Source organism: Cervus elaphus, chromosome 16 (assembly GCF_910594005.1).
Source record: "Cervus elaphus chromosome 16, mCerEla1.1, whole genome shotgun sequence".
NCBI lineage: Eukaryota > Metazoa > Chordata > Mammalia > Artiodactyla > Cervidae > Cervus > Cervus elaphus.
The window spans coordinates 41,403,049-41,424,909 of record NC_057830.1 but is presented as its reverse complement, the minus strand read 5'-3'; the positions used below and the strand labels follow the sequence as shown (position 1 = coordinate 41,424,909).

At 52.0% G+C, this 21,861-nt stretch overlaps 1 protein-coding gene and 1 long non-coding RNA gene across 2 annotated transcripts in view; one reads left to right on the top strand and one right to left on the bottom strand.

Annotated features, from left to right (window-relative positions):
• Positions 1-21,861, top strand: part of LOC122672951 (src substrate cortactin-like) — a 65,519-nt gene that overhangs the window by 28,800 nt on the left and 14,858 nt on the right. The gene's annotated exons all lie outside the window — the stretch shown is intronic.
• LOC122672972 lies at positions 20-20,971 on the bottom strand. The gene is made up of 4 exons (XR_006334550.1): positions 20,959-20,971; positions 4,504-4,557; positions 3,282-3,333; positions 20-54 (listed from the first exon to the last, which is right to left on the bottom strand). It is a non-coding gene; the product is annotated as an uncharacterized LOC122672972 (long non-coding RNA).

Genomic DNA, 21,861 nt, shown 5'->3' with positions numbered 1-21,861 from the left:
CCGCTGCTCCTTACCTCGGACGAGGGGTATCTCCTCGTGACAGAATGTGGTCCACTGGAGAAGGGAATGGCAAACCACTTCAGTATTCTTGCCGTGAGAACCCCATGAACAGTATGAAAAGGCAAAATGATAGGATACTGAAAGAGGAACTCCCCAGGTCGGTAGGTGCCTAGTATGCTACTGGAGATCAGTGGAGAAATAACTCCACAAAGAATGAAGGGATGGAGCCAAAGCAAAAACAAGACACATTTGTGGATGTGACTGGTGACAGAAGCAAGGTCCGATGCTGTAAAGAGCAATATTGCACAGGAACCTGGAATGTGAGGTCCATGAATCAAGGCAAATTGGAAGTGGTCAAACAGGAGATGGCAAGAGTGAATGTCAACATTCTAGGAATCAGCAAACTGAAATGGACAGGAATGGGTGAATTTAACTCAGATGACCATTATATCTACTACTGTGGGCAGGAATCCCTTAGAAGAAATGGAGTAGCCATCATGGTCAACAAAAGAGTCCAAAATGTAGCACTTGGATGCAATCTCAAACATGACAGAATGATCTCTGTTCGTTTCCAAGGCAAACCATTCAATATCACGGTAATCGAAACCTAGGCCCCAACCAGTAACGCTGAAGAAGCTGAAGTTGAACGGTTCTGTGTAGACCCAGAAGACCTTTTAGAACTAACACCCAAAAAGGATGTCCTTTTCATTATAGGGGACTGGAATGCAAAAGTAGGAAGTCAAGAAATACCTGAAGTAACAGGCAAATGTGGCCTTGGAGTACGGAATGAAGCAGGGCAAAGGCTAATAGAGTTCTGCCAAGAGAACGCACTGGTCACAGCAAACACCCTCTTCCAACAACACAAGAGAAGTGTCTACACATGGACATCACCAGATGGTCAACACCGAAATCAGATTGTTTATATTCTTTGCAGCCAAAGATGGAGAAGCTCTGTACAGTCAGCAAAAACAAGACCAGGAGCTGACTGTGGCTCAGACCATGAACTCCTTATTGCCAAATTCAGAGTGAAATTGAAGAAAGTAGGGAAAACCACTAGACCATTCAGGTATGACCTAAATCAAATCCCTTATGGCTATACAGTGGAAGTGAGAAATAGATTGAAGGGACTAGATCTGATAGAGTGCCTGATTCACTATGGATGGAGGTTCCTGACACTGTACAGGAGACAGGGATCAAGATCATCCCCATGGAAAAGAAATGCAAAAAGGCAAAATGGTTGTCTGAGGAGGCCTTACAAATAGCTGTGAAAAGAAGAGAAGTGAAAAGCAAAGGAGAAAAGGAAAGATATTCCCATTTGAATGCAGAGTTCCAAAGAAAAGCAAGGAGAGATAAGAAAGCCTTCCTCAGTGATCAATGCAAAGAAATAGAGGAAAACAACAGAATGGGTAAGACTAGAGATCTCTTCAAGAAAATGAGAGATACCAGGGGAACATTTCATGCAAAGATGGGTTCGATAAAGGACAGAAATGGTATGGACCTAGCAGAAGCAGAAGATATTAAGAAGAGGTGGTAAGAATACACAGAAGCACTGTAGAAAAAAGATCTTCACGACCCAGATGATCACCATGGTGTGATCGCTCACCTAGAGCCAGACGTCCTGGAATGTGAAGTCAGGTGGGCCTTAGAAAGCATCACTACGAACAAAGCTAGTGGAGGTGACGGAATTCCAGTTGGGCTATTTCAAATCCTGGAAGATGATGCTGTGAAAGTGCTGCACTCAATATGCCAGCAAATTTGGAAAACTCAGCAGTGGCCACAGGACTGGAAAAGGTGAGTTTTCATTCCAATCCCAAAGAAAGGCAATCCCAAAGAATGCTCAAACTATCGCACGATTGCACTCATCTCACACGCCAGTAAAGTAATGCTCAAAATTCTCCAAGCCAGGCTTCAGCAATACGTGAACCGTGAAATTCCAGATATTCAAGTTGGTTTTAGAAAAGGCAAGGGAGCCAGAGATCAAATTGCCAACATCCTCTGGATCATCGAAAAAGCAAGGGAGTTCCAGAAAAACATCTGTTTCTGCTTTATTGACTATGCCAAAGCCTTTGACTGTGTGGATCACAATAAACTGTGGAGAATTCTGAAAGAGATGGGAATACCAAATCACCTGACCTACCTCCTGAGAAACCTGTATGCAGGTCAGGAAGCAACAGTTAGAACTGGATGTGGAACAACACACTGGTTCCAAATAGGAAAAGGAGTATGTCAAGGCTGTGTATTGTCACCCTGCTTATTTAACTTATATGCAGAGTACACCATGAGAAACGCTTGGCTGAAAGAAGCACAGGCTGGAATCAAGATTGCTGGGAGAAATATCAATAACCTCAGATATGCAGATGACACCACCCTTAATGCAGAAAGTGAAGAGGAACTAAAGAGCCTCTGGATGAAAGTGAAAGAGGAGAGTGAAAAAGCTGGCTGAAAGCTCAACATTCAGAAAACTAAGATCATGGTATCTGGTCCCATTACTTCATGGGAAATAGATGGGGAGACAGTGGAAACAGTGGCAGACTTTATTTTTCTGGGCTCCAATATCACTGCAGATGGTGATTGCAACCATGAAATTAAAGGACGCTTACTCCTTGGGTGGAAAGTTGTGGGCAACCTAGACAGCATATTACAAAGCAGAGCCATTACTTTGCCAACAAAGGTCCATCTAGACAAGGCTATGGTTTTTCCAGTGGTCATGTATGGATGTGAGAGTTGGACTGTGAAGAAAGCTGAGCACTGAAGAATTGATGCTTTTGAACTGTGGTGTTGGCAAAGACTCTTGAGAGTCCCTTGGCTACAAGGAGATTCAACCAGTCCATCCTGAAGGAGATCAGTCCTGGGTGTTCACTGGAAGGACTGATATTGAAGCTGAAACTCCAGTACTTTGGCCACCTCATGCAAAGAGTTGACTCATTGGAAAAGATCCTGATGCTGGGAGGGATTGGGGGCAGGAGGAGAAGGGGACGACAGAGGATGAGATGTCTGGATGGCATCACCGACTCGATGGCCATGAGTCTGAGTAAACTCCGGGAGTTGGTGATGGAGAAGGAGGCCTGGCGTGCTGTGACTCATGGGGTCGCAAAGAGTCAGAGACGACTGAGTAACTGAACTGAACTGAATAATATAACCTCAAAATATCAATACATAAATACTGACAGAAAGAGAAAAGGACTAACAGCCACGTTCATAATCGCAGTGGGAGACGATAAAGACACATCTGTCATGGAACTGGGCTCCCTGGGACGTAGTCACCTGCACCCATGAAGTACCTGAAATGCGGCTGGCTCTACAATGCGATGTGCTGCAAGCGTGAAACACACACTGGAGTTTAAAGACGTAGCATGAAAAAAAGAACAGAAAAATATTTCGTTAAGTTTTATCATGTTGATTATACACTGAAATGATAATCTTTTGGGTGTGATAAAATAAAATATATTACAGATAATTTCACCTACTTCTGCTTACTCAACGTGGCGACCGAAATCTGAATTGACAAACCTGACCTAACTGATATGCACAAAAACACTGCATTCCCCCTGATACATATTATTTTCTAGAGCCCAAGGAACATATAAGAAAATGAATATATATTGGGCCATTAGGAAAGGTTGAATTATTTCAAAGGACTGAAATAATGCAGGGTATACTTAGGGATTGCAATGGGATGACGATTTATGTGCCCTCAAACTTCACCCTGCACATGGAGATGATACTAGGAGGCACGGGTTCTGGGAGGCGTCAGGTCAGGAGGGAATGGGCCCCCGTGCTGGGAGGACAGAGAGAAGAAGCAGGCAGTCTAGGAACCAGGAAACAGGCCTCACCAGACGTGGCACCTGCTGGTGATCTTGGGACTTCCCAGCCTACAGTACTATAAGAAACAACTTTCTGTTCTTTAGCAGCTAGTCTATGGTATTTGTAACAGTAGCCCAAAAAGACTAAGATGGGGCTCTTCATGGAATTAAGCTAGGAATCATAAAAGGGTCACTAGAAAAACCTCCCCAGACATTGGGAAGTTACATGACATACTTCTTGAAGAATTTCATGAATAATAATTTTTAAAAACACAATGAAAATTAGAAAAGACTTTTCCATAAAAGATAATGAAAATCTGCCTCATTCAAACTTGTGGGACGCAGCGAACTGTGTTTAGAGGGTAACTTAAAGCCTTAAACACATATACTGGAAAAGAAGGAAGGCTAAAAATCAATTAAGCCTCTAGCCCAAGAAACCAGAAAAAAAGTATAGCAAATGAAACACAAGGCAGATGGAAGAAAAAGGAGCAGAAAATAAGAAAACAAAAAGCAAATATGAAAATTTTTAAAACAAAGCCAAAAGTTGGCTCTTTGAAAGGACTGATAAAAATGAAAAGCCCCTAGAGAAACTGATTAAGAAAAAGAGACAGAGCACAAATCTCCAGTATCAAGATTTTTTAAAAGGGGAGACAACACGTCTTGCATATAAGAAAGAAATTATGAACCACAGTTCACTTACTATTGGAGAGTCTGCTGGCCTCCATCAATACCTAGCAGGGGGGAAATGCTTTACCTAAACAGATCTGAGAAGACATACAAAATCAGAAATTTTTATTTGCATGAAAAAAAATTAAATCTGAAATAAAAGCCTCCCCACAATGAAACCAACAGGTGTTGCCAATCAATTCTTCTGAAAATCGAGGGAAGAAGACAGCAATCTCCCAGGAACTCTCGGGGTAAACAAGGAATACTCTCCACCTTGTTTTATAAGACTAGCATAACCGTGATACTAAACCCAACAAGGAAAAGAAGTACAAGAAGGTCAAATTACTGACTCTGAGTATAGATGAAATAATCCTAAATAAAACACTAACAAATACAGTCCAATAAAAGGAGAATATATCGAGATCAGGTTGGGATGGTTTTAGAATCACAAAATTTTTTTAAAGTTAAATCACCATATAAAAGAAAAATCACCTGACAGTTTCAAAATCTGCAGAAAATAAACTGAAGAAAATTTAATGTAATAATTTCAGTTCATGACTAAGAAAAAAGTCATAGCAAACTAACAGGAGAATTTACATATTTTGATAAAAATATCTACGAAAAAGCTAATACCATAGGTGATGGTCAAATACTGAAAGCTTTTCCTCTGATAATTGTCAGGAAACCTCTGGCCTTTATTAATTAAGAGGAGAGGCACATCTTTCCTGGGGCTGAGGAATCCAGGCATTTCTTTTTTTAGTTTCTGATTATGGTGATAAGTACCCTCTTCTCTCTTTGGTAGGGATCGCCTTGTGTTTTTTAAGTCTGGAATTTTAAACTTTATCTTTGCTGAGAATAACTACTTTGTAAGACAGTATATATGCGCATGCCATGTTGATTAAAACAGCTTTGCTCCATCAGCGCTTTGGTCCCCGTGTCTTTCTTTCTTTCTTTTTTTCCCTCTCTCTCTCTCTCTGGCTGATTCCCTGGAGCTCGGAAGCCCGCTATGTAACCCAGGGAATGTTAGCCTCTTTGCTTCCTTCCCTCTCTCATCGCCGACTCTGGACCACCAGGTTCCGCCATTAAAGGACCAACAGATAATGGCAAAGAGACAAGGACACTGGTTCTCACCACTTCTGTTCACCACTGTACTGGAGATCCTCGCCCGTACAACAAGGCAAGAAAAAGAAAAGGCTTATCACAGTTGGAAAGGGGGGGAAAAGCACTTATCTGCAGACATAATTGTGTATACATAAAAAAATACAATAAGAATTATTTGAAATAAATGGGTTTAAGAAGTGAATATAGAAGTCAGTTCTCTCTCTATATATTAGGCATTTATAATTGCACTGAAAATATCAAGATATCTAATTAAAAATGTACAAGACAGAGAGCAAACTATAAACTTCTAAGATAAATTAAAGAAGATCTAAAAAAATGGAGAGCTACATATATACATTGTATTCATGGATTATGCTGCTGCTGCTGCTAAGTCGCTTCAGTCGTGTCCGACGCTGTGCGACCGCATAGACGGCAGCCCACCGGGCTCCGCCATCCCTGGGATTCTCCAGGCAAGAACACTGGACTGGGTTGCCATTTCCTTCTCCAATGTGTGAAAGTGAAGTCACTCAGTCGTGTCCGACTCTCAGCGACCCCATGGACTGCAGCCTACCAGGTTCCTCCGTCCATAGGATTTTCCAAGCAAGAGTACTGGAGTGGGTTGCTATTGCCTTCTCCATGAATTATAAGAACAACATTAAGATACACACACACACAGAGTTAACTGTGTGAGGCGATACGTATGTTGGGCAATCATTCCATGACGTCTATGGGCATCAAGTCATCACAATGTAGACTTGAATACACACAAACCGTATCTGTCAATGACTCCTTAGTGAAGCTGGGGTTCTAAAATCAGCGCCTGGCACCTGGTAGCTGGCAGGTGTGGAAACCCGGGTTCACGTACAGACTGTACACACTCTTAATCACAGGTGAGACCTGAGGCAACCCAGCAACTCTCCATTTTTCTTTTTTCTCTGTTCCCCTTGCCATTTGTGTTTGACAGACTCTCAGTATCGAGTGAGCAGGGTCAATGCAGCAATAATCTTTCCCCATCTAAGGCATGCACATGTACCACCAGCAGTCTTCCCAATCGCCCCGAGATAACTGGGGTGCCGCATCACAAAAAAGCAAGGAAACACGACATTCGCCGGGACAGAGCTGCCCGACGGCAGTGGGGACTATGGTCCACCAAGGGGACCCCCAGGGACTAGGAGCCCACACTGGGCCCCCCAGCTTGAGGCCAAACTTCCCTTTCCACCATTCTGAAGGTCCTGCCAGAAGAAAGCCAGACCACGGAAGGGGGGTGGTGTGGCCAGGCCGTGGGACTCAGGGCAGGACTGACTTGGTTCTGTGCTGGGCTCCACGTCCAGTCACTACCCTTGAAGTGTACAAAGTTCTTGGGATCACTGTAGGTTTGTGGCAAAAAGCAATGGAGCCAAAGCCACGTAGGATGGCTTTTCAGGAAAAAACCTCACTGAGGATTCACTCAGCGCCAGCCTCGGGCCCTAGTGAGATGCAGACTCCTGGTCATCCATGGCTATGTCTGCAGCCCGCCAGGGCAAGGGGAGCCTCCTGGACACCGGGTGCCACGTGGGGTTCTTCCCCCACTTTTAGTGAAGGGCTGCACCCGCCTGGATGACCCCGGCTTATCCCTCCACCTCTGATGCGGAGGCCCCCGTGCCTCCCATGACCGGAGGATCCAGCCTCTCCCGGGGCCTCCGTGTCACTGCACAGGCCTTGTCCACGCGGCCCCAGCAGGCAGGGTGAGGCCTGTGTGGAGCCTCCCAGGTCACTGGCCTCGCTGCCCACATCGGGGCCATGCAGGAGCACCACGTGTCCACTGAACGAGTGGATGAGGGCCCTAACAATGACAGTGATGATGACGATGAGGAGGAGGTGAAGGGGGCTGAGATCCAAGTGTCAGTCCCTGATTCAGGCCTCTGTGCGTATGAACTCATTTAACCTCATGACAAGGTTGTGTGCGTATGGCGGGGGGGGGGGGGGGGGGGGGGGGGGGGATGACAGGTCCTGCCACTGTTCTCACCTTGGAGCCGGCAAGTTCACTCTCGGTGTTCAGGGGCGGCTACAGCCACTGGCCACAGACTGGACAGCTTTAACACAAATTCATTCTCCCCAAGTTCTACAGTCAGAAACCTGTGATCAACATGTGGGCAGGGCTGAACTCCCTCGAGAGGCTCCAGGGGAGGGTCCCTCTGGCCTGGTCCAGCCCGTGGGGTCCCCAGGCCTCCCTGGGCTTGTGGCCACATCACCCCAACCTCTGCGTCTATCTGCGCAAACCTTCTGCCCTGGGTGGCTCTGTGCTTCAGATCCCCCCTCTTCTCTTCCAAAGACACCCGTCATTAAATTTAGGGTCCACAAGCATCCCAGGTGATCTGGTGCAGAGGTCAGTAACTTACTTCCATCTGCTGAGACCTTTCACCGGAATAAGTCACCTTTGCCGGCTGCAGGATAGACGGCTTTCGGGGCCACCACTCAGCCCACCACACTTGTCATAAAGCCACAGGGTAGAGCCTCACTGGGCTTGGTTCAGGGAGCTTCGAAGAAGCCGGACTCTAGGACCTCAGTCCCAAGGCTGCCTCAAGAAGACAGCTAGGGTCAGGACACTCGGGCACAGCGACCAGATAAGCAGGGCTCAGAGGTATGCTGGAGGGCTTGGGGCTCACCTGCAGGGAGCCTGGAGCCTGCCATGACGGCCCAGGGCCGGGGGACACAGCACACAGGTTTGGGAATGTACACATCCCAGCACAGACGAGGGGAGGCAGGCCCGGGGGCTCAGGCCAGGGGAGCCCAGATCGTCCTGCTGCCCTCAAGGGGCTGGTCAGAAGGGCACAGGAGGGAGCCGTGGTTTCAGCGACCTGTGTCGCAGTCGGTCTGCTCCTGTGTTGTCTCTGAGAGTGACTCAGCCTCTGTGAGCCCACCTTTTGCTCCTCTGCAAAATTCACCATTCGTGACTTGCTTCACAGGTGGGGGGAGTTCCTGGTGCTCTCAGCACCCCCGCCCAACCTGGTGGCTGAGGCTTGCTGCCTCTCCATGACCTTGAGGCCGCTAAGACCACCCCTGCACAGACTCTCTTTGCAAAGAAGCTGGAAGGTGCTTCACCTGCCCTAGGAAGACCTCTAGCCTGGGGGCTCCTGGGCAGGGCTGACCACATGGCGCGCTAGGAATGACCGTGGATGGCCCCATACGGCCAACCCCGTCTTTCCTGTTAGAGCCCAGGTTTATTTTTTGTGCTCTGCTCAGCCGCACGCAAAGACCCAAAGTACATTCCCCCGAGTCCGTGGAGATTTCTCTCGATGGTGGTCAAGAAGCAGTGCCGGGCCGGCATCGCTGGGAAACACGCTCCGCTGTTTACGTGAGCGACAGGGTCTCTCCCAGAAAAACAGCTGGCAGGATCGGGAAAGGGTCGTGGGACTCAGTGAACACACGGGATGTCCTCGTTCTTACACACATGGGAGGTTTTAAACCCTGGCGCCCAGCCTGACAGCAGTCTGCTCCGGGTGCGAAGAAACCGAGAGACGCTGGTCCCCTCCCCTAGCCGGACGCCCCAGAGGGGAGGCTTCTGTCCAGATCGGCCCCTTGGGTGGGGAGTCTGGAGGCCACAGAACCGCAGGGGCCTCGAGCCTTGGCGTGGGCGTGTGGAGAGCCAAGGGGCCCGGGGAAGGGACAGAGTTAGGGTCCTTGCAATGGACTGCCACCAAAGGCTGGACAAAGACAAGAAATAAAACAAATGTCACACCTTAATGTTGCTAAAGAGCCAAGAAGGCCCAGAACAGTGACCCGGACTGTGCCGTCCAAGGTGCGGAGGGGATGGGGAGGCTCGCCCAGCACAGACTGGACGGGGTTAAACCTCCACTCCCGGCTCAACTCACAGGAACGGAGACCCCACCACAGTTGTTCCCGGCACTTTGCTTTGAGAAGGAAGAAGGGAATCACAGAACAAGCAAAGACGTCCCCGTGGGGGATTCCTGGTGCTCGAGGACGCCAGGGCCCCTCTTCGTCCCCTCGGCTGCCTGAGCCTGCGTGTGGTACATGACGGTCACCCGTCTCCGCTGAAGGGCGGGCTCCGAGGTTGTTGGAAGGTTGGCCTCAGCGAGGCTGAGCATGGGGTCCCTAGCTGCCCCCAGAGGGCTTCCGGGCAGCACACCTCCCCAGCCCACCCTGACCCCACAGCTGCCGCCCACCCCAGAGGGCCCCCTCACTGCCATCAGGGAATTAGGGGGTGCCGAGAGCTGAGGCCCGAGGGTGCTGGGGGCCTCCACGGCATCCTGTGTGTGCACCCCTCCCCGGCTCACGGTCCAGCTGTGGGGAGCGTGTGTACACGGCAGGGACACACAGATGGCTCCAGAGCACCGCCCGGCCAGGAGGCCCCGGAGCCCCGGGGGAAGGCCTGTGCCGGACGTCTGACCGCCTCCCCGCCTCTGTGCCCTCGGATTCCTCAGCCCCAAGGATAACCCCACCGCGGGAGGGCCTCTGAGGCCACGGCTGCTCTGCGGGAGGGGTCGTGTTCGCCTCGAATGTGCTCAAGGCACGTGATGCCCGGTCAGTCCCTAATGACCGGGCGCATTCTTGGCAGCCCTAGGGCCTGCCTGCTCTTCCTGTTGGCACCGGGGTCCCTTGTGGGTGTGACCTGGAAGTCTGGTTCCAGGCTGGATCGGTCTGCTCAGGTGACCGACGTGCCCCCAGGAGGGACAGCGTCTGGCACGGGGTGGGCCTCATCATGCTTCTCCTGATCGGCGCCAGGACCGCCTTCCTTCCAGTCCCAGAGGTGGAAGACAGGGGCCCTTTCTCGGTCACCTGAACGTGTCATCTCACGGGAGTCCAGCTTGATGATATCTGGAGTGATCCAGGAGGGCCGGGGGGACAGTCCCCCTGCGGTCTTTCCCCGACCTCTGGCCGCATCACCGGCTTCACTTTAATACTCGTGGACGAGGGGGCAGGCTGGGACCGCCACTGGGGTCTGACCCTGGCTTTCTCACGCCCGCCCTCCAGCTGGACGGCTCCCAGAGGGGACAGGAAAGTGCTCAGTCCCTGGGCAAGGGTCGGCAGGGAGGCATTTCTGCACCGTGGTTCCTGCTGACCACATCTGCACCGCCCGGGAGGAGCTGCTGCAGTTACTCGGGCGCGGTCACATGGGGCGCTGGCATAAGCATGCCTTCGACACATCCTGGACATGGTACCCTGACTGTCTCCAGTGAGCCTGGACGCAGAACGCGCTGTCTGAACGAGCTGGGGCCGCAGGACTGGCGGGCAGATTTACCCCTCAGCTCTTGGCACGGGGTCTGGCTCCCAAGGCCTGGCTTGTTGAAGGAATAAAAGACATGTATTCATTCATAGGCCTACGTTGATGATGAGTGGGTAGATTACTCAGATCCAGCCTCTCATGGAAAACAATTAAAAAAAAAAAAAAGTATCACTCACTAAAGTTGCCGAAGACCTGAAAGACCCAGAGGAGCAACTGCCCAAGATGGGGAGTCTAACAGAAGACCCTTCCCTCCGGATGGATTTGGACTCCCAGGAGATGACACTTTCAGATGACCCAGAAAGGGCCTCCCTCCTCCAGACCCGAGAATTACAAGGAAGGTGGTGCTGGTGCCAAGCAGGAGAAGGAGTGGGTGAGGACCCCAGTGAGTCCAGGCATGTCAGCCTGTGACCTTGGCTCAATGTGTTCCTATCCATAACGCCCTCAGATGAGTGGAGAATGCAAGTGCCAAGTCTTTCTGGATAAGGGCAACTTCTTCCTAGGCTTGGGAACTGCCCCACGGGTTATGGAAGGGTGGTGGCCAGTGGGGAAGAGCGCCAGGCCCACCAGGATGAAAGACAGCTAGAGGAGAACCAGCAGAAGTGACCCCCTCAGCTTGGGATTCTGAGAGGATTAGATGGATAATAAAACTAATAAAGCTCTCCTTGTTTACAGAAATAAACCTCAAGATAGAAAGGTCCTTCAAAGGACAGGAAACCATTAAAAAATGGACACAGCCAACTTGGAAAAGAACCAAACAGAACGTGCAGAAATAAAAAAGTGTCATAACGAGAAGCGAAAATAGAAGACACTTTTGAAGACCTTGACCTCTTCAGGAAAGGGAGACACGTGGGCACAGAGCTGGAGCATGATGATAACGTATGCAGCCCCCTGCCCACTCCCTGCTCTCCAGGAAGAAAACCCAACCCTGATCTGTAGCTGGATCATGTGCCAATTTCCATGGTGTAAATACTCCCGCCGTGGCCTGATTCATGTACCAAAGGGTTTACACCTGGCTGGCAGAGTTCCCGAGGAGCCAGAAAGAGCTGACTCTGGCACACAGCCGGCCTAGAGACATGGGAAGACATCAGAACCGCAACCTGAAGGGCACAGATTTCAGCCTGTCTACCTGGGACCCAGGCGGAGCTGTCCTTGAGGAACTTTAAAGACAAGAGTCTTAAAACATGTCCAGAATTCACTTTATAACAAGTACACTTCCATAAAACCAAGAGAGGCCCAAAGGAAGCCAGGTGGGGTGTATAAAAGCCTTAGCGTTTAAGACTCAAGAGACATAAAAACTTTACAGCCAAAGAAATGAATGTGTAATGGTGGAATTGTGAATATAGATATGAATAGCTTTGGGACTAGACAACAGCCCCTGACACCTCACTGTAGGAGAGGTTCATGACACAGGCACTAAGCCTGGGGGTAGGAGTGAGATGGGGGCTGAAGACCCCATTTTGTTGTTGTTCAGTCACTAAGTCACGTCCGACTCTTTGAGACTCCATCGACTGCAACACACCAGGCTTCCCTGTCCTTCACCATCTCCCAGAGCTTATTCAAATTCATGTCCATGGAGTCAGTGATGCCATCCAACCATCTCATCCTCTGACGCCCCCTTTTCCTCCTGCCCTCAATCTTTCCCAGCATCAGGGTCTTTTCCAATGAGTCAGCTCTTCACATCAGTTGGTCAAAGTATTGGAGCTTCGGCTTGAAACATCAGTCCTTCCAGTGAATATTCAGGGTTGATTTCCTTTAGGATTGACTGGTTTGATGTCCTTGCAGTCCAAGAGACTCTCAAGAGTCTTCTCCAACACCACAGTTCAAAAGCATCAATTCTTTGGCACTCAGCCCTCTCTACAGTCCAGTTTTCACGGTTCAGGGCAGAGCCTGATGTGAGGACCCAGCACCCAGGTTTAAGTGCTGGCTCTGCCCCTGTGGGACCCAGGGCCCTGGATCTCCTTGCCCCGCCTCTCAGAGCCTCAGTTCCTTCCCTCGGTAAAGGGATCTGACCCCTGTACCACAATCCGGGTCAGGATGCCCACACAGGGTGGGGTGGGGATGGGGGTCTGCGTCCGGGACGACAAGTCCCTGAGAACATCTGGTGCTGCACTGTCCTTACATATGGAGCTGCTGAAATTAGACTTCAGGTGCCTCAAAGTCGAGAAGCCCCACCCCGATGTCCAGGCTATGAGGAGGGACCACCGCCCCCAACTCCATGCTCATCACCACACTGAGCCAAGTCTGGGAACGCACTCGGACACCAGATCACGCCCACAAGGCCTCAACTGGAAACGGCAAGAAACATGCCCTTCCCCCCACCCCGTGTCCACGGCAGCCCTGCCCAACCCCCCAGCAGGGAGGACATGCCATCACCTCCATTCTACAGACGGAAAACCTGAGGTCCCGAGTGGGGAAGCCACTTGCCTGAGGCTGCGCAGCCCCCAGGAAGTAGCCGGGCTGGGTCTGGACCCACACACGTGGCCTCAGAGTGGCTGGGCGGGGTCTGAGCCGGCCTGGGAGCTCAGGTACCCTCACCGCATAACCGGGGGTCCTGGAGTCTGCTGTTGAGGTGGCTCCCATCTTCCAACAGGCAGCTCCTCGCTTGCTTTTCAAAAACCAACATCCACAAAGCTGGGAAAGAGATGCCGCTGTGGCTCACGCCAGCTTCGGGGAGGAATGAGGAGAAACTGCAGCCCGCCAGCCTTGGGGTATGGTGGCGAGCCCCGAACGGCCACATGAAAGCAAACTGACCTTGTACGGTTCACGTGTCTGCAGCCTTAACAATTCTGCCAAAACCGGAGTCAAGCTCAACATCAGGGCAGTGCGGGCCTCTGTCACCTCTGGTACACAGCTGGGATTTTCCTGTGTGGCCTTCTCGGCAATGACCAATGGACATAAATAATGCCCTGGCTTTGAGGTTGGACTTGAAAAATGCTGATGGGTTTCAGGTACAAGGAAACATGTTGGCCCACAAGCTGCTCTTGTCCGTTTCCTGGGAACCCTGGCCATCGGAGGGACAGGGCAGTGGGGGATGGGCGGAAGAGGCGCTCCTGCAGAAGGAAGGCCTGGGCCGCCTGCCTCCAGGACCCTTCTCCCACCATTTCCATCCTCTCTGCTGTCCCAGGGGTCTCTGACATGACACCCCTCCTGGACCCTGATGTGTGAAACTGACTTAGGGGGCCGTCTTCTGGATCAAGGTGTCAGATCCTAATTCGACAACCAGGGCCCCTCTTGTGGGTGGCTGGGGAAGCAGTTTTTTTTTTTTTCAAATTAAGATGGGCTTTTCACTTTTAATTAATTAATTAATTAGGCTGCAGTGGGTCTTAGTTGCGGTATGTGGGATCCAGTTCCAGGACCAGGCTACGAACCTGCACTGGGAGCCCCACGCAGTGGGGACACAGCGTCTTAACCACTGGACCATCAGGCAAGTCCCGGGAAGCAGTTTTTAAGCTGAGTTCCTCTGGGCCCACGGTGCCTGGCAGAGGGTGGGGTCAAGTGGGTCACCTCTGGTCACAGCCAGTCGGCCAGGCTCAGCCTCCATCCGTTCTGTATGCGAAGTTATGAGCACGATTCTTCCAGACCCACCAGTCCCCGCTCTGCTGGGTGCCTGGCCCGGGGCACCCAGTGTGTGTGCGGGTCTCTGTCTGGGCTACCTCTGGGGCACCAGACAGGGGATCGGGGACTTGTGTGGACACTGCAGGGGCGGGGGGGCTTCCTTGGGGAAGCTTCTGACGGCTCCTGGGAAACAGGCCTGCACGCTCCTTGCACCTCCAAGCATGGACCAGGGTTAGCAGTTTATACACCCTGGGAGCAGGTGAGAAGCCCAGTGTGGGGCACTCCTAGACCTGCTAACTCAGAACCTGCATCCTGATGACCTCAGGGGCTTCCATGCACCCCCCGGAACCCTCTACCGAGGCAGCCAGGTCAAGGCTTGGTCCCCGCCAGACCACCTGCCCTGCTCAGCCCTCCAACCACGAGCCATGCCTCCCCTACCCAAGGCTGTACTCGAGGGGACGCGTGTGAACTCCCCCCACTCCTGGGATAACTGCTTATGTGTAAAGTCTCAGCTTTCTTGTGGGATGAATGGTGCCCTCCAAAAGAGACACCCACACCCCAACTCCCCATATCTGCGAGGAGGGCTTTATTCAGAAATGGGGTCTTTGCAGATGAAATCAAGTTAGATAAGGTTACAGAGGATTAGGTGGGCCTTATGCAGAGTGATGGGTGTCTTTATAAGAGGTGGAGAGACACACAGAGAGGAGGCCGAGTGAGGGGGAAGCAGACGCTGGGGGGATGTGGCCACAAAGCCAGGAATGCCTGGAGACCCCGAAGCTGGAAGAGCCAGGAGTGACGCTCCCCCAGAGCCCGGGTCGGGGTCTGGGTCCTGTTGACCCTCGACTTTAGACTTCTGGCCCCCAGAACTGGGAGAGAATCGATTCGTATTGTTTTAAGCCTCCCCCGCCCCGACCCCAGTTTGTGGATGTCGGTATCAGAAGCCCCACCTGGGGCACTCAATATTCCGTGTCCCTAAAATCCACCAATTGATCACGACCTCAGCCAGGCTGGTCTCCCCCCGGTCATCATGGGATGTCTTCTCAACAGTAAATCTCCTGACTCGGGAGAAAGGCTCGTGCTGCACACAGCGGCCTCACCTGTGTGGGGCTCACAGCCCATGTTGCCCCGGAGCGGCTCAGCCTCACACACTTGCTGGCCAAGGGGGAGCAAAGGGGGTCACACACCTCTGCGCCCCTGTGACCTCCACACCCTGCCTGGTCACAACTGCAGACGACCAGGCCAGCAGACATCTCAGGAGGACGGACTTCACCTGGCCCCATTCCTCTTGCTTCACTGTCCTTTTGCATCCCCCTATCCCTGCTCCTGGGCTTCCCTTGGGCCTCTCTTGCCATTTAGCCGGTAAAGAATCTGCCTGCAATGCGGGAGACCTGGGTCCGATCCTTGCGTTGGCAAGATCCCCTGGTGAAGAGAAAGGCCACCCACTCCAGTATTCTGGCCTGGAGAATTCCATCGACTCTATAAGTATAGTCCATGGAGTCGCAAAGAGTTGGACATGACCGAGCAACTTTCATTTCATTCATCCCTGCTCCTGGTCAAGCCTGTCCAGTTGGCCCTCATGTTGGGGTCCGGGGGACACTGGTGACATCTGAGGACATTTCTGGTTGTATTTAGGAATGCTGCAAGATATCAAATGCCAGCAACGCCAAGGCTGAGAAATCCCACTTTAAGACTCTTCATAATTGGGGGTTATTGTTTGAGTATCCAATGGAGTCCATGGATTTCTTTCTCCCTGGGGAAGACGCATAAGCCCCAAATTCGTTTCAAAATGGGCAAGGTGGTGGGGCTGGCCTCTCTCCTAGGCTATCTTGTTCTCCAAACCCTCTCACTTCTTGTAATCAGAGCACCCCAGGAATAAGTCATCCCGGGCATCTGTCCGCTAATGGTGCTGGCTGGACCCGCGCAAACCTCGCACGCTGCCTGTGCCCGGCAGCCCCTGAATAGAGCAGGGGAAGGCAACAGGCTTCCTGGGGCCTGACTCATCTCAGGGGAAAGCTTGGGGCTGCAGCGGCCATGGAAATGTTGGCTATGATCTGAAGACACCACAGGAAGATGGCCCATGCTCAGCGCCAGCTTTTTGAAATCTTGAACCATTTAGTTTATGCAGCGGTAACAGTTTCATCTAAAAAAAGGCCCAATCAGGGACTTCCCTGGTGGCCCAGCAGTTAACACTCTGCCTTCCTATGCAGGGAGTGTGGGTTCAGTCCCTGGTTGGGGAACTAAGATCCCTACAAGCCTCGAGGTGTGGCCCCCCAATTTTTTTTTTAAAAAGGTCCAATCAACTGCTGAAAAACTTTTAAGGCTATAGAACCAAATTATCACTGAAATTTGGGGTCACTGTGATGTTGTGATTTGTACTGATAATAAGAAATATATTTTTGGTCTTTGTCCCCCACTCCTGGCACAGAGCTCCTAACTCTGGGAATTTCCTAAGTGGGGAGAGCAGTCAAGGTGTCTCTTGGTAGGTGAATGAGGTGACTGTTCCGAGAGTGCCTCCATTCAAAAGGGGGGCATTGCTTGCCAGGGTAACGAAGCACATGGTTAGTGGATTGGAACTTCCAGCCCCTCCCCCACACCACCTCCCCCCACCACGTCTGGGAAAGCCAGAAGGGCTTCTGGTTGAAGCAATCACCAACAGCCAGTGATTTAATCAACTGTGCTTGTGTGATGACTCCTCCATAAAAACCCCCAAACAGGGTCTGGACAGCTTCTGGGTTGATGAACACATGCAGATTTGGGGAAAGCGGGGCTTGGAGAGCTTGAAGTTCTGTGCCTCCCCTCCACACAGCCTGTCTTGTGCATCCCCTTCCATCTGCTGTTTCTGAGTTTATTACCTTTAACATTAAAGCTGTGACCTAGTAGGCAACATGTTTCTCTGAGTTCCCTGACCACTTGACAAATGAATAGAACCCAAAGACGTCAGAACCTCTGAATGGGTAGCCGGTGGGTCTAGGTGCAGGTGACAATCTGGGCTTGCAAATGATGGCTAGAGTGGTGGGAGGGTCTTGTAGGGCTGGGCCTTTAACCTGTGGGGTCTGGCACTACCCCCAGATAGGCAGTGTCCACATTGAGTTAAGTTGCAGGACCCCCAGCTGCTGTCAGAGAAGTGCTGGGTCGTGCCGGGGAAACAATGCATGCATGTTGGAACTGGGAGAAGCCTCGTCACTTATTAGTACGACTCGATCTTTTCTGGTGGCCATAACCAGTGTCTTTATGCTTCATGTTTATTTCAAAGTCAGAAGTTTTAAAAAAGATATGTGTGGCGAAGGATTTGATTGGACTTGGAATGGCTCTTCTTTCTCCTTCGTGAGCACGGCCATTCCATTATTTTATGAGCAATAATGATAGATGACTGAATATTCACATCACCAGTGAGAATTTCCCGAGTACCAGACGCTAAGTGAAGCACTTTAGCATAAGCCAGGGATGTAATGACTTGTTTCCCAGGTGGCTCAGCAGAAAAGAACCCGCCAGGCAATGTAGGACCTGGAGGGGACCCGGGTTCAAACCCTGGGTCGGGAAGATCCCCTGGCGGAGGAAATGGCAACCCATTTCAGTATTCTTGCCTGAGAAATTCCACGGATAGAGGATCTTGGGGGCTACAGTCCACAGGGCTGCAAAGAGTCGGACACGAATGAGCACCTGAACATGCACAGAGTCATGCAAATAGTGTTGGTGTCTCTGTTTGACAAACGCTGAAGCTTCACTGCTGTTGTAGTTCAGTCTTCCGATTCTGTCTGATTCTTTGTGACCCCATGGACTATATACTCCATGGAATTCTCTAGGCCAGAATACTGGAGTGGGTAGTGTTTCCCTTCTCCAGGGGATTTTGCTGACTCCCCACATATTGTAAGACTAAACTTAAGAATTCTTTTTTTTTATTTCATTTCAAATAGCCTTTGGGTATCTGAAAGGACCGTGTAGGTACTTTCAAGAGGTCTTCTGCAAAACAAAGCCCTTTCGGCAAATGTCGTCATGATATCCAGGTAGGCTTTGCTGTTGTCAGTGTCACATCTCAGCCAGAAGGCAGATTCTGAGCTATTCCTCTGGCAGAAACAAATTCACAAAATAAACCAAGAAAGACAGCGGGAAAAACAAACCACACCAACAACTGGAAACGCGTTCCTCCTGAGACAAAGCTAGAGAAAATCCCAATATCCTTGTGGCCCAAAAACCCTCTTGGAAATGAATGTTCAGGAAGGAAGGGATGAAACATCTCAAGTTGGAAGGAGAGGCAATGCCCATGGCCAGTCTTGTCTAGAGACAGCCTGAGCGCTCAGATGAAGACACACGCCAATGTAAACCCTTTGCACACAGCAGTGATGGTCATCACCATAGTTAGTGTCTAGTCTGATGACAACCTTCCCCGGGCACCACATAAGGGAGCAGACCTGGTTCTCTTCCTCTGCCCCCACACCATTCACTCATGAAGTCAGACCAGGTGCTATCGTGCCCTGCCTGCCTGGCTGGCTCGTCCATGAGCTGTGACCACCTCCAGGGCAGGACTCCGCCTTCTCTTCTCTGTGCGCCGTGAACCTACACACAGTGGGCCTTCAGAACCTCAGGACACTCACCCCACCCCCACTATAGCCAGAACCCTCCCCAGGCATTAAAACAGCTGTGGAGTCACTTTGGCCCAAGCCCTGGTTACGGATCCCTGGAGCCTACTATAGCCTCTACAGCGTGAATCATCAGGTCCTTTATACACAGATTCCCAGCTGTCAGATCTGAGCTTTGGATTCATTGTCAGCTCTGTCCCTCCTGTGGCAGCCAGGTGGGCCGCGAAGCAGACAACGGAGCTCATGAGCTGAATTTCAAGGGAGGCATTGAATGGACAGCGATGGATGCAACCTGTTGCAAACTGAGGGAGGTTCCCTGCATGTCTCAGAAAAGGCCTCTGGTGTGCAAGTGTGGAGCAGGACCCCCACAGCGCAAAGGAAACAGAGGTACTCAGGGGCAAAGGCTCTTGGCCTCTCCTGTAGCAGCTCCAGTTGGTACCTCGTGAACAGTGGACAGCCAATGTGGTCACCTGAGCGTGACACTTATTCCCTCACAAAGCAAGAGAAAGGGGGCAGGGTGTGGGAGTACCCAGAGGGTGTGGTGGGGAGGATGAAGGGACGTGTTCTTCCTCTCTTCAGTGCAAACTGCTTCTGTGAGTCTCGGAGCTGCCAGAGGGCAGTTACCAAATCGGGTCCCCACAGCATCCAGGGTGGGCTGGGAGCCTTAGCCCTTGTCACATGAACAAGCCACACCACATGGCTTCCCTGAGTTCTAACAGCACAATCTGGGGGTTTTGTCTAGGTACACACTTCCTTGCTGTAGCTGTGTTACCCACTCCTTTGAGCCCCACTTTTCTTTTCTAGAAAAAGGGCATCAATTGCGACCTTAACAGGTTGCTACCTTACTCCTGTGAAGACTAATTAGGGAAATCCTACAAAGAATAGCTGGCCTTCAGAGATATCAATGAATAGCTGGCCTTAAGAGATACTGGGCTTCTCTGATAGCTCAGCTGGTAAAGAATTCTCCTGCCATGCAGGAGACCCGGTGTGATTCCTGGGTCGGAATCCTGATTGGCTGCAGAAGGGACAGGCGACCCACTCCAGTATTCATGGGCATCTCTGGTGGCTTCATGGTGGCTCAGCTGGTAAAGAATCTGATTGCAATGTGGGGGACCTGGGTTCATTCCCTGGACTGGGAAGATCCCCTGAAGAAGGGAAAGGCTACCCACTCCAGTATTCTGGCCTGGAGAATTCCATGGATTGTATAGCCCATGAGGTCGCAAGAGTCGGACACGAATGATGGACTTCCACTTCACTTTCAAGAGATATGACCTTGGAGAAGGAAATGGCACCACACTCCAGTAGTCTTGCTGGGAAATCCCATGGACAGGAGCCTGGCGGGCTATGGTCCGTGGGGTCGCAAAGGGTCAGACACGACTGAGGGAGGAGCAGGCGCTTGCCAGAGGCCCCGGCGCTTTTGATGGCAGAGCCAGGACTGTGGCTGAGGACTGCCAGCTCCCAGGCCTCTCTCACCAGATAGGAGCGTGGAAAACTAGAATCTAAAATAGCCTGAGGGCTTTCCTGGCAGCTCAGTGGTAAAGAATCGCCCCCCTGCCAAAGCAGGGGACACGAGTTCCACCCCTGGTCTGGGAAGACCCCAGATGGCAGGCCAGCTGAGTCCATGCATCACAGCCTCTGGGTCGGTGCTCTGGAGCGTGGGAGCCACAGTACTGAGGTCTGTGGGCACCAGAACCCGTGCTCTGCAAGAAGAGGAGCCACCGCAGTGAGAAGCCTACGCCCCCCCAACTGGAGAGCAGCCCCTGCTCGCATCAGCTAGAGAAAAGCCCACACAGCATGAAGACCCTGCACAACCACAAATAAATAAACTCATTGAAAAAACGCAAAAAAAAAAAAAAGAGAGAGATATGACCTGAATTCAGATTAAACTGGAGTCTCCAAGTGTCATCTGGCATTTCTTCCCTGAATCAGCCAAAACCCACACAGTTGCATTTCCAGGGTCAACACTTAGCCAGCGGGGCAGAAAACCCAGCCTGGTTCAAACAAGCTGACAGACAAGCAGCAGAGGACTCACGGGCAGAGGGCTTCCCTCCGGTTTCAGGTGGAGTTCTGGGACCACAGCAGGAACCAGCGCTGTCAACCCCTGGGCTCAGCAGCGCCCTCATTCTCAGGCCGGCGGCTCTGCCCTGACCTGCGCAGGAAGGCCACCAACTGCCCCAGGCTGACCTCACGCCCCTCCCACTGCTGTAGCCTGACCGCACCCAGCTTCATCCCTTCCGGCAGAACCAGAGCTGGTCTTCCAGAGCGGCGGGCGCGGCGGTGGCTGGGCAGTGTCGAGCCGGGCCAGATGGACCCTGGGCGTCGGTGAGTGACCTCGGCCTCCGCCGGGTGGAGGGACAGGCTTGTTCCTCAGCTGCGGTCCCTGGGCGCCCCCAGGTCCCGAAATGGAAAGAAAGCGGCGGTTTCGTCGCATTTCCGCTGGCGGTTTCGCGCGCGGCGGGGAGCGGGGGCGAGGCTTCCCCGGGCTGGGGGCGGAGGTCAGAGAAGGGGCTGGGCGGGCCGGGGGCTGAGGGAAGGGCCCGGGCTTGAGGAAGCGGGCCGGGATTGAGGGACGGGGGCCCGGGGCTGAGGAGAAAGGGCCGGGCCTGAGGGAAGGGGACCGGGGGACTGAGGGAAGTGGAGGAGCCGGGGGCTGAGCTAAGGGGCCGGGGGCTGAGGGAAGATAGGGGACCGAGGAGCTGAGGGGAAGGGAAGGAGCCGGGGGCTGAGAGAAGGGGACCTGGGGACTGAGGGACGGGGATCGGGGGACAGAGGGACTTGGGTGGGCCGGGGCCGAGGGGAGGGGGCCAGGCCTGAGGGAAGTCCTGGGGAGGGGAATGAGGTCGGAGAAGGGGGTCGGACTGGGGGAAGGGGAAGGGGCAGAGCTTGAGGGGTCAGGTCGCGCGGTCCTGAGGGGGCTGGGGAGGAGGGTCCGTGG